At 45.0% G+C, this 12450-nt stretch overlaps 1 pseudogene across 1 annotated transcript; it reads right to left on the reverse strand.

The window, feature by feature from the left end:
• Positions 1-6269: 6269 nt before the first annotated feature.
• On the reverse strand, positions 6270-10125 carry LOC309568102 (annotated as a pseudogene). The gene has a single exon. The product of its transcript is annotated as an uncharacterized misc_RNA (transcript).
• Positions 10126-12450: the final 2325 nt, after the last annotated feature.

Consider the following 12450-nt stretch of genomic DNA (forward strand, 5'->3'; position numbering starts at 1 on the left):
GACACTTAGGCAGGTTCCAGTTGTGAGAAGGTAGCCGCCCACAGAGGCAAGGATTTATTTTCTGTTTTATTTTATTTTGGATGTTTTGCTGCATACAGCCTGGTGAAGAAAACACCATTTAATAAACCACACTGTTTGTTTGCAAGCACTTGTCGGCTACCTCTCTGGGAAAACGCACCCCCCAAGGGGTCATCCACACCCGCCACCGAGCTAATCCCTCACAATATATATATATATATATATATATATATATATATATATCTATCTATCTATCTAGTGTCCCCAAAAGCCCTTTTAAGGGCTGGTAATTGAGGTTTTTTTTTTTATTTATATATATACATATATATATATATTTAGCGTCCCCAAAAGCCCTTTTAAGGGCTGGTAACTGGTAATAGAGTTTTTCCTATATATATATATATATATATATATATATATATATATCTATTGTACACTGCAGTTGCCTGCCCGCTGTGTGTGAGAGGCCACAGACCTACCACAGACTGTACTGTGTGCACACCACACTCATTTCGGGTGGCACAGGCACAGTACCTGGCATTTTAAAAAATATTTTTTTTTTCCTCTGTCATAATTGCAGTGAGTGCTGTGTCAGGTCCACAGAGTGCACTGTACCCACTGCAGTGCACTGTCCACCACTGATATATATACGGTGGCACAGCATCTTGTTGCAATAAATTGAAAAAAAAAATATTTTTTATTATTGCAGTTGCCTGGGCTGCCAGTGACTGTCAGGTCCACAGAGTGTACTGTGCCCACTGCAGTGCCACTGTGTGCCCACCCACCACTGATATATAAGGTGGCACAGCAGCTTGCAAAGTAAAAAAAAATATATTTTTTTTTAAATTGCAGTTGCCTGGGTGCCAGTGACTGCTGTCAGGTCCACAGAGAGTGTACTGTGCCACTGCCCACCCACCACTGATATATAAGGTGGCACAGCAGCTTGCAAAGTAAAAAAAAATATATATTTTTTTAAATTGCAGTTGCCTGGGTGCCAGTGACTGCTGTCAGGTCCACAGAGAGTGTACTGTGCCACTGCCCACCCACCACTGATATATAAGGTGGCAAAGCAGCTTGCAAAGTAAAAAAATATATATATTTTTTTAAATTGCAGTTGCCTGGGTGCCAGTGACTGCTGTCAGGTCCACAGAGAGTGTACTGTGCCACTGCCCACCCACCACTGATATATAAGGTGGCACAGCAGCTTGCAAAGTAAAAAAAAATATATATTTTTTTAAATTGCAGTTGCCTGGGTGCCAGTGACTGCTGTCGGGTCCACAGAGAGTGTACTGTGCCACTGCCCACCCACCACTGATATATAAGGTGGCACAGCAGCTTGCAAAGTAAAAAAATATATATATATTTTTTAAATTGCAGTTGCCTGGGTGCCAGTGACTGCTGTCAGGTCCACAGAGAGTGTACTGTGCCACTGCCCACCCACCACTGATATATATGTCTGCAAGAGAAAAAGCCAGCCGCAGAGAAGCCATATTCCTGAAAATATAAGAAAAATGCTGTTTTTTAGGGGTTCTGGACATGCTACAGAGCTGAAACTTGACAGGTACACTTTTTAGACCCCCCAGACACTAAATACAAAAAATGACATGCCTGCCTAAAAAAATGCCCGCTAAATGCCTGCAAGAGAAAAAGCCAGCCGCAGAGAAGCCGTATTCCTGAAAATATAAGAAAAATGCTGTTTTTTAGGGGTTCTGGACATGCTACAGAGCTGAAACTTGACAGGTACACTTTTTAGACCCCCCAGACACTAAATACAAAAAATGACATGCCTGCCTAAAAAAATGCCCGCTAAATGCCTGCAAGAGAAAAAGCCAGCCGCAGAGAAGCCGTATTCCTGAAAATATAAGAAAAATGCTGTTTTTTAGGGGTTCTGGACATGCTACAGAGCTGAAACTTGACAGGTACACTTTTTAGACCCCCCAGACACTGAATACAAAAAATGACATGCCTGCCTAAAAAAATGCCCGCTAAATGCCTGCAAGAAAAAAAGCCAGCCGCAGAGAAGCCGTATTCCTGAAAATATAAGAAAAATGCTGTTTTTTAGGGGTTCTGGACATGCTACAGAGCTGAAACTTGACAGGTACACTTTTTAGACCCCCCAGACACTAAATACAAAAAATGACATGCCTGCCTAAAAAAATGCCCGCTAAATGCCTGCAAGAGAAAAAGCCTGCCGCAGAGAAGCCGTATTCCTGAAAATATAAGAAAAATGCTGTTTTTTAGGGGTTCTGGACATGCTACAGAGCTGAAACTTGACAGGTACACTTTTTAGACCCCTCAGACACTAAATACAAAAAATGAAATGCCTGCCTAAAAAAATGCCCCCTAAATGCCTGCAAGAGAAAAAGCCAGCCGCAGAGAAGCCGTATTCCTGAAAATATAAGAAAAATGCTGTTTTTTAGGGGTTCTGGACATGCTACAGAGCTGAAACTTGACAGGTACACTTTTTAGACCCTCCAGACACTAAATACAAAAAATGACATGCCTGCCTAAAAAAATGCCCGCTAAATGCCTGCAAGAGAAAAAGCCAGCCGCAGAGAAGCCGTATTCCTGAAAATATAAGAAAAATGCTGTTTTTTAGGGGTTCTGGACATGCTACAGAGCTGAAACTTGACAGGTACACTTTTTAGACCCCCCAGATGCTAAATCCAAAGAAATGTTTTATTTTTATTTTTTTTTAATTTTTCCAATAATTGGCTCTCTATCAAAAAATTATAATTTTTAAGAACTTTTTTTTGCGTGATCCCTCTCCGGCATGCCACAGTCCAGGTGTTAGTCCCCTTGAAACAACTTTTCCATCACTATTGTGGCCAAAAAGAGTCCCTGTGTGTTTTAAAAGTCGCCTGCCTATTGAAGTCTATGGCGGTTCGCCGGTTCGCGAACATTTGGCGATGTTCGCGTTCGCCGTTCGCGAACGGCGAATTTTAGGTTCGCGACATCACTACCTGACAGCAGTCACTGGCACCCAGGCAACTGCAATTAAAAAATATATATATTTTTTTTTACTTTGCAAGCTGCTGTGCCACCTTATATATCAGTGGTGGGTGGGCACACAGTGGCACTGCAGTGGGCATAGTACACTCTGTGGACCTGACAGTAACTGGCAGCCCAGGCAACTGCAATAATAAAAAATATTTTTTTTTTCAATTTATTGCAACAAGATGCTGTGCCACCGTATATATATCAGTGGTGGGCAGTGCACTGCAGTGGGTACAGTGCACTCTGTGGACCTGACACAGCACTCACTGCAATTATGACAGAGGAAAAAAAAAATATTTTTTAAAATGCCAGGTACTGTGCCTGTGCCACCCGAAATGAGTGTGGTGTGCACACAGTACAGTCTGTGGTAGGTCTGTGGCCTCTCACACACAGCGGGCAGGCAACTGCAGTGTACAATAGATATATATAGATATATATATAAAGAAAAAACTCTATTACCTTACCAGCCCTTAAAAGGGCCTTTGGGGACACTATATATATATATGTATATATATAAATAAAAAAAATCCTCAATTACCAGCCCTTAAAAGGGCTTTTGGGGACACTAGATAGATATAGATATATATATATAAGAAGAAACAACTCAATTACCAGCCCTTAAAAGGGCTTTTGGGGACGCTAGGTATATATATATATATATATATATATATATATATATATATATATATATATATAAAAAAAAAAACACAAATACCAGCCCTTAGAAGGGCTTTTTGGGGTGCTGATATTACAGCAGTAGTGGACCAAGAACACTGCAAGACCAGGAACACTGACTAACTGTCCCTAGCTTAACAGCAGCAGCAGCAGCAGCAGCAGCAGCAGCAGCAGCTCTCTCCCTACTCTCACTACACACACTGCTTCAGAATGATCTAAGATGGATGCTGCCCTTGCTTATTTATAGGAGGTGGGAGGGTGTGGGAGGGAGGTATGCTGATTGGCTGGAAATGTGTCTGCTGACTGTAAAGTTCAGGGTCAAAGTTTGCCTCAATGATGTCTTATGGGGGGCGGACCGAACATCGCATATGTTCGCCGGCAGCGGCGAACGCGAACATGCTAAGTTCGCCGGGAACTGTTCGCCGGCGAACAGTTCTATACATCTCTAATTATTTGTCGGTCCTATGCTCACCCATCAGGAGCCCTCCTCAACATATCCATTATTTTACCCTTAGGCACCAGTACCCTATCACCCTTTGGGTGTATGGATCAGGTTCCTTTCATCTTTTATCTCTTACCCAGCCATTGTTCTATTTTTGCTCTTTCTCACTCTTTTGGGGTGTACCCTCATTTAAAATTTCTGAAAAAAAGCAGTGTTGGCTACCTCGTCCTCCTCCACCGGCACTTCCACCTACACCGCCCATAGGTGTGCGCAGCCTAATGCATTAGGGTGTGCACCGCAAAGTTTAAATACACATGTATGTGTTTGCCTACATGTACATGGCCCCGATACATTACTCTCCCTGCTGGCAAAGTGAAATAGAGCAGAACAGGTCAGAGGGAGCTCTTTCCCATCTCCTCACTGGCAAACAGAGCGATAATGCTAATGTTCCCTAGGTGATTAGGGTGTGCCCAGGTACATCCGGCACACCCTGTGCGCACGCCTATGACACCGCCACATCCACCACCACCTCAACCTCCCTCCTACTCCATATGGGCCTCGTCCTTCAGAGATGAAGAACATTGTTTTATTTTTCTGTTTTTTTTGTTTTGTTGTTTTAAGTTATTTCCCTATCCACATTTGTTTGCAGAGCACTTGCCATGCTCTTAACTACGTTTTGCTGCCATTTGCAGCACTCTAGCCATTTCCTTTGGTGTTTTAGAGCCATTTTAGTGCCTGAAAGTTCGGGTCCCCATTGACTTCAATGGGGTTCGGTGTCCGGGTAAAGTCCGGGACACGGACCCGGACTTTTTTTTCAAGTTCGGCCGAACCCGCCGAACACGGACATCCAGGTGTCCGCTCAACTCTACTTATCATATATTGTGATATCCTACATACTATACACCCCAATATAATCACCTCATCATATACTATACACCCCATTATCATCAGGATATCTGATGAGGTGATGATACTGGGGTGTATAGTATATGATGAGGTGATTATATTGGGGTGTATGTAGGATATCACAAAATGGCGGTGATTTCCTCAGGCGGAGATGATTTGTCTCCGGCCGCTCTCTGTAGTTGTAGTCTTGCTGCTCTTTGCCCAGACTCGGAGCTGTCAGTGAGTTTGGTCGGTGTGCGGATTGTGTGTGGCCGGTCATGGTCTCTAGCGGCTCTATCCAGATCCCCCGGCGCCTGCCTCTTCTCCTGACCCATGGGTGCTCCTGCCTGGCTCCAGCATGCGGGTGAGTGTAGACTCTCCGGGGAATATGGATCTGGTCCGGAGCCGCCTGCTCAGAGGAACTTCCCTGAAGAGCACCATTATCAGGGTAACCCCCAACACCCGGGACGCGGCCTCCGACACAGAGGAGCTCCCCATCCTACACAGGTCAGTGTGACTTACTTCTGGGGCCCCTGACATGGTGCCCGCCCCCAGTCCCAACTGCTGTCCGTGGGGCACATGCGCAGTAGCACAATCCCACAGACACAGGGACAGACGCAGAGACACTTGCATATTATTAATATAGAATAGATATCCTACATACACCCCAGTCGGGCAGCCGGCCAAAACTCTTGAAGCGGCGGGTGTGAGCGGGCACGTGGTGGGTATGCGCTCGCACGTGAGAGCCGCTCGGTCAGTTCTGCGCGTGTCTCTGTTGCTAGGGCAACAGGGACGCTATGTGCAGAGCTGGCTATGTCATGCGGCTCTCGCGTTGTTAGAAAAAAAAAAGAGATAAGCAAGAGCTGCTCAGTCTGTGTTCTAGTTAATTTAACGGGCTTAATGTCTAGTATTATATATTTTGTAACTTATTGCTGGAATTTTTACTGATTTTATTGATTTAAATTTTATGTATTTTGTATCACTGTATGCACAGAGCACTTTGTAGAAGCACGTAGAAGAAGCACCAAATAATTTCATCATTTTTTTCAACGAAGTCACGTGATACCTATTAAGCACTTTATATTTATTTACATACAACAAGATATAGTTTGGAATATATGTTACAGGATTGTATGAATTTTACACACAAAACTATTGATTTTAGAGGTGAATTATCACACACAAGCACTTTAATATATTTTGTAATACCCCGAAGCGCATCACAACCCCCCTTATCAGTTCTGCTTTATTGGTTCAGTTTTTCCAGCTTATAAAGCCCTTACAAAACATTTTCAGGAAATGCCTTGTAGGCATGGCATTAAGTATAAGGGTTAAATTATAATCTTATTTGATTGGATGTATCTATGTGCATATAACTTTCTTCCAGGAAATGACTGTCTTCTGCCTTGGGTGTAACTCTCTCTGGAGACGCCATCTTGGAAATCATTTGTTTTCCTTATTGCTTTGATTGAAGGAGAAAAGTGATCTGGCAATTATGTTTGAGCAAGGAAAATACATCATATAAGCAAATAGCATAAAATACCATAAATGTGTATAAATGGTTTATAAGCTTGTATATAATACTGTTGAAATAGGCATTTTACTAAACCATCAATTACATCCATTACAGATTCCCCCCTTAAAATGTCTATTTCATCCTGTCCCTATCGATCCTAGCACATCTGTAAGAGGCATGTGCCTTGGAACTCTTTTACGCCGCACGTTAGACGAGTTATTGCTAATCAATCACCCCCCTTGCCACGGTCTTTGCACATGGGAAGTCAGATGCCCTCCCTGTGGTCCTACAGGTCACTGGAAGAGGTAGGGAATGTCTGCAATGGTGTATATGGTTTTTCATGGTCTTCTTCCTCGAGTTCTATATATATGTGGGTGTAGTTTGGTCTATTGCTTTCTCCATGAACTTCCTCAAGCAGGCGAGTACGCAGCAAACCACTAAAGCAAGGAGGATTAGAATGATCAACACAGTCACTCCTATCTGTGCCAAGACTTTCTGCCACCCACTCATCCAGTTAAAATATTGATCCCATGGGTCTGTGACACCTGAATTTTTCTTCAGTTCAACTGATAGGTTCTCTAATTTCTTAAGAGCTAATGTGATCTTACCATTCGGTCCAGTGTTGTTCGGGATATAGGTATAACAGGTGCTGGTCTTATCTATCATGGTACAGACTCCTCCTTTTTCTGCTAACACCATATCCAGAGCCATCCAGTTCTGGAAGGTCATTTGGGATGTGGCTTCTTATTCTTCAGCTATCCCTTGGAATGCATCCTTGGTGTAGTTGACAAACCTTTGTTGGTTATAATATATATATTTTTTTCCAATCTACATTTTTGTTGACAGTTATTATGGGGATTAGGGACTCAAGACCGGCCTTGACCTGGTCTCGGGCCTTTTATTCGTCGAGGACCCCCCTTGGAACTTCAATGGCATCTATATATACATGAGGATCAAACTTCCAAGGAGAGCTTACCGTTTCATCCTCTTACCTGGGGTCAGACCAATATGTGCGTCATGAGCACTGTCTGTCAGGATGTGCAAAGGCATGATGGCCTTTGCAAGGGCACACTCTCCTCTCCACTCTCCCTCTAACCTGGTTCTTACATGTATATCTCCACACACCCAGTACACATCCCCTAGGGATTGGGTTTGGTTTTGCACCAAGTTAGTTGAAACATGACTGTAAGAGGCACAGTAACCTTTAGGGAAGGTCCCCAATTTTCTACCCTTTCCTGTATAGAGGGCATAACAGGTGTAATTCCCAGGATATATTGTGATAATTTCTTTAGGCTTTGGGTCCCTGGTATTGATAGGGTATTCTGCCTTCCATTTCTCACACGCTGAATAATCAGTGGAAGTGTTAGTAAAGAGGCTTGGGAAACACTCCTCTGTTTCTTCAGGTATGTTCAATGGGACTGTACCTAAGTGTGGTCTAGCACTGCCACAGACATAACAATTGGTTCTATTGTGCTTACTAGCACTGTATCTCATCCACTCTAGCCAGAGATTGGCTTCTGAGAAACCGGTTTCAGCTGCCATTGTATCCTCAAAGGTAGGATCCGCTATCGCAACCATGTACCCTAGGGTCTGCACATGGGGCTTTAAAGGGTTAGGTGGAAATTGTCTCTTGACCGGTTGCCATTTATTGTTGTTGTACATGTCTTCCAATCGGAAAGATCCTCTTTGACCCTGATGACCTCCTCCAAACCACCATCCCAGCATATACTCACCCCTATCAGAGGGACTAGGATTCCGTATATTTAGAACAAGTGTCATGCTGGGCCCTGGTTTATGTAGGGTGACACGTGTCAACAAGGGCTCTCCTTGGCTATCCTTACTATCATAAGCTGGTTGGGGTTGGTATCCCCAGGGTGTCCCTGTGTTCCAAGCTGCTGCTCCCCAATAGGCACGATTCTTTCCCCATGACCCCTTGGTGACACAAATATACCCTTCCCCATACCCTGTCTTATACCATTCTGATCTGCTATTACGTTTGGGACATGGAAGTATTTTACATGCATGAAAATCAAACGTGGCTATATGGGTATCAAAAGAATTATACCAGAAAGTGATCTTTCCATTATTTTCAGTAATAGCTGCTTGTTGCGCCTTAGTTGTTCCCAACAGGAAAAGGATATACAGAATCATGATTCGTCCTCGTCCTCCCCCTTAGGTACAGGGGCTTTCTTACAATGGGAGGCATGTATCCAGGTGTTCTTTCCAGCCACCTTCACTGATGTGGCAGTTACTAGGAGGACTTGGAAGGGACCATCGAATCTGGGCTCAAGGGAGTGTTTTCGTACAACTTTCTTTATATAGACCCAGTCGCCGGGAACCAGCTTGTGTGTTCCTGTATCTAGTTCAGGATCTGGAATGGAAGAAAACACTCTCGCATGGATATGGGTTAATTCACGAGACAAGGCAATCACATATCAGCCAATACATCAGATTGAAGTTGTAATTGTTGCGGATAATAACATCCTATTCTTGGAGCTGACCCAAACAGTATCTCATAGGGTGATAAACCATGGCTCCCTCTGGGAGTGTATCTGACACTAAACAAAGCAATAGGTAAACTGTCTGGCCAACTCATCCCTGTTTCCTGGGACATTTTAAACATCCTAGACTTTATTGTACCATTCAGTCTCTCTACCTTTCCACTACTTTGTGGATGGTATGGGGTGGGAAAAGCTAGTGTGACCCCCAAAGCTGTCCATATTTCTTTGGTTACTGAGGCCGTAAAAGCCGGCCCTTGATCACTCTCTATACCTGCACACTACTTCTGTTAGAAGCTTTTTAGCTGTGGTCTTTGCTGTCATATTGGTGACAGGGAAAGCTTCTGGCCAGGAAGAGTACATATCTATGATCACCAAAGCGTACTTGTACCGGCCACTCTTTGGCATCTGGATGTGGTCGATCTGTATTCTCTGGAAAGCATACTGGGCTTTTGATAGGTGTTTTTTGGGCACTTTCTCCGGTCTTCCAGGGTTGCATTTATCACAAATAGTACATGATTTGCAAAAATTATTGGTGAGTGGCCAGATAGTATTTGTTGATTAGGGCGTTCATCAAAGTTTTTGATAGATGAGAGGCACCATGAGCCCACTGTACTACTGCTGGGAACATAGATCTTGCCAAACATGGTCTCTTGTCCACTTCCATGAGTCCATTCTTCAATGTGGCTCCTTTCTTTATCCACATCTCCTTTTCTTCTTTACTTGCTGCTTTCTGTTGTTCTTTGAGGAGTGTCCAGTCTATAGATGGGCTTTGCAGGACCATGGTGGTTTGTACAGGTTCAGTATCTTGTATGTTTTGTGGTGCTAATGTTGTTCCATCTAGAGCAGGCATGTCCACTCTGTTGTTAACTTCTCCTTTTTCGTATGCGGCCTGTTTTGTGGCAGTGTCCGCCAGATGGTTGCCTCGTGCTTCCGGAGAATTCAGTCTACCATGTGCCTTTACCTTAAGTATAGCCACTTGGGCAGGAAGAAGTAGAGCATCCATTAAGTCTTTGATCACGGCACCATGCTTCACAGGTGTACCTTTCGCCGTTAGAAACCCTCTGGTAATCCAGAGGATCCTATAGTCACAGGCAACGTGTAGATGTTGACTCTCTTTCCTTCTGTTAATTGGCATGCCGTAATAAGGGCTCGGAGCTCTGCTTCTTGCGCAGACTTTGAGGAAGGTAGGGCCGAGGCGTGGAGGATTGTATCCTCGGTGGTGACAGCATATCCAGTGTGTTATCTTCCTGTTTGGTCTGCATATCTTGATCCATCTACATAGATAGTTAGGTCAGGATTATCCAGAGACACCTCACTTACAGTCGGTAGATGTGCAGTTTCCATTTTCATCATCTCAATGCAGTCATGAGGAATATCACAAGGACCGTCTCCCCCCTCGAGAAGTGGAAGCAGACTGGATGGGTTGGGTGTGTTGCCCCTGAGAAGGGTGATATTATCTGGGAGGAGTAGGGCACATTGAAGTCTGAGATGTCTTGCTGTCGACGGGTGTTTTGGTTGTACTTGATTCAGTATGGCCGCTATATGGCCGCGTATGGCAGTTATGAGGGGCCAGAAGGATGAGATGATGATGTCCCAACACAAGGTCAGCAGTCTTGTCCAGGAGAGCCTGGGTTGCGAAGACAGCTCTGAGGCAGGAGGGTCCCCCCCCTAGCCACTGGATCCAGTTGGCAGGAATAATAGCCAATGGGCCTGACCCTGTTGCCATGGGTCTGAGCCAATACTCCTGTGGCATGTCCCTCTCTCTCTCTGAGACAAACAGCTTGAAAGGCTTCTCATAGTCTGGGAGGCCGAGGGAGGGGGCCGTAGATAGAATTTCTTTCAGAAGTTCAAAGTTAGTGAGGGCCTCTGAAGATAGCACAAAAGGGTTGGTCTTCAGGGCATCGTAAAGAGGTTGCATCAGTAGGGATGCCTCTGGAATCCAGGAGCGGTAGTAAGAGATTAGTCCCAAGAGGGCATGGAGGGATCTCTGGCCCATTGGCACTGGAATGGCCTTGATTGCGGCGACCCGTTTTGAGGCTTTGCAGCCTTGTTTGGCCAGGTAGCATAAGAGGCTCTCAGAGTGAGTTGACACCTCTTCTTGGGTGTCCGCACAAAGCAAGAGGTCATCCACATACTGGAGGAGCACTACCTCTGGGTTGAGTTTGATCCATGTATCCAGGACAAATGTCATTGCCTTGGCAAATTGAGATGGGGAGTTCTGGACTCCCTGAGGCATTACAGTCATGGTGTAATCTCGGCCCTCATGGGTGAAGGCAAAAAGGAATTGGCAACAAGGGTCAAGGGGAACACAAAAGTAAGCGTTTGCCAGGTCCACCACTGTGAAGTATTTTGCTGTGGGCGGTATTCCAGCCAGCAAGGTGTGCGGATTAGGTACAATGGGTGTTTCCAGTATGGTGGCTTCATTTACTGCTCGGCGATCTTGTACCATTCAATATTTTATAGGTTCTCCTTTCAGGGTCTTCTTCTTTACTGGAAAGAGAGGAGTATTGCAAGGGCTTGTGCAATATATGAGAGCCCCATTTCACAAGAGAGCCTCTATTTGGAGGGCAATTGCAGCTGATTGGGAGGGCTTAAGGGGGTACTGGGGCTTCCTTGGGTAAGGGGCTCCTGGTTTCATTTTCACAATAATGGGCGGGACTTTCAGGTGACCAATGTCCTCCGGTCCCGTAGACCACAAACATGAGGGTATACGGTCTAGAACTTCTTGTGGGATTCCAGTCTCATCCTCCACATCCAAGGAAAGCAGGAGCGGAATGGAACACAGTGCTGAGGTATCTTCAGTGGTCAGTGGTGAAGTCACTTTAATACCACCGTCAGGTTGAAAGGAAATAGAGGCTTGAAGTCTGGACAAGACATCAGCCCCTAATAAATTTAAAGGACATGTGGTGCAGACGACAAATCTTGCTAGTAGGTCAGAGAAATTGGCAACTTGTAGGGGGCGGGTCAAAGGGCTTTTTCTGGGCGTTCCGTCCACTCCCAAGCAAGTTATGTCAATATCTGATAGGAAAGAGGTATCAGGTAGTTCTTCAGCTCTGATCACACTTCTGGCAGCACCTGTGTCACAAAGAAAGGTGGTGGGACGGCCCTCAATGGGGGGGGTTATTTTTGCAAGGGGTCCTCCAGCGTCTTTAGATGATGCGGTCATAGTTGGCGTGTATGACACAGGCTTGCCGAAATCCTAGCGGAAGAGATTAGTTTGCTCGGGAGGAGGAGGCCAAGTGTTGGGCACAGAGTTGAATGGGTTCCCCTGGTTGTCTCGTCCTTGGTGATGGGTACCTCCTTGTGGGTCGCTCCCACTGCCAGGCTGCCTGTTGGTAAACCTCCGAGGGCTTCGACACTCCCTTCTGAAGTGTCCGGGCCTACCACAATTATAACAGACTCGTGGATTTTGTGGC

Source organism: Pelophylax lessonae, assembly GCF_965119305.1.
Source record: "Pelophylax lessonae genome assembly, chromosome: 12".
NCBI lineage: Eukaryota > Metazoa > Chordata > Amphibia > Anura > Ranidae > Pelophylax > Pelophylax lessonae.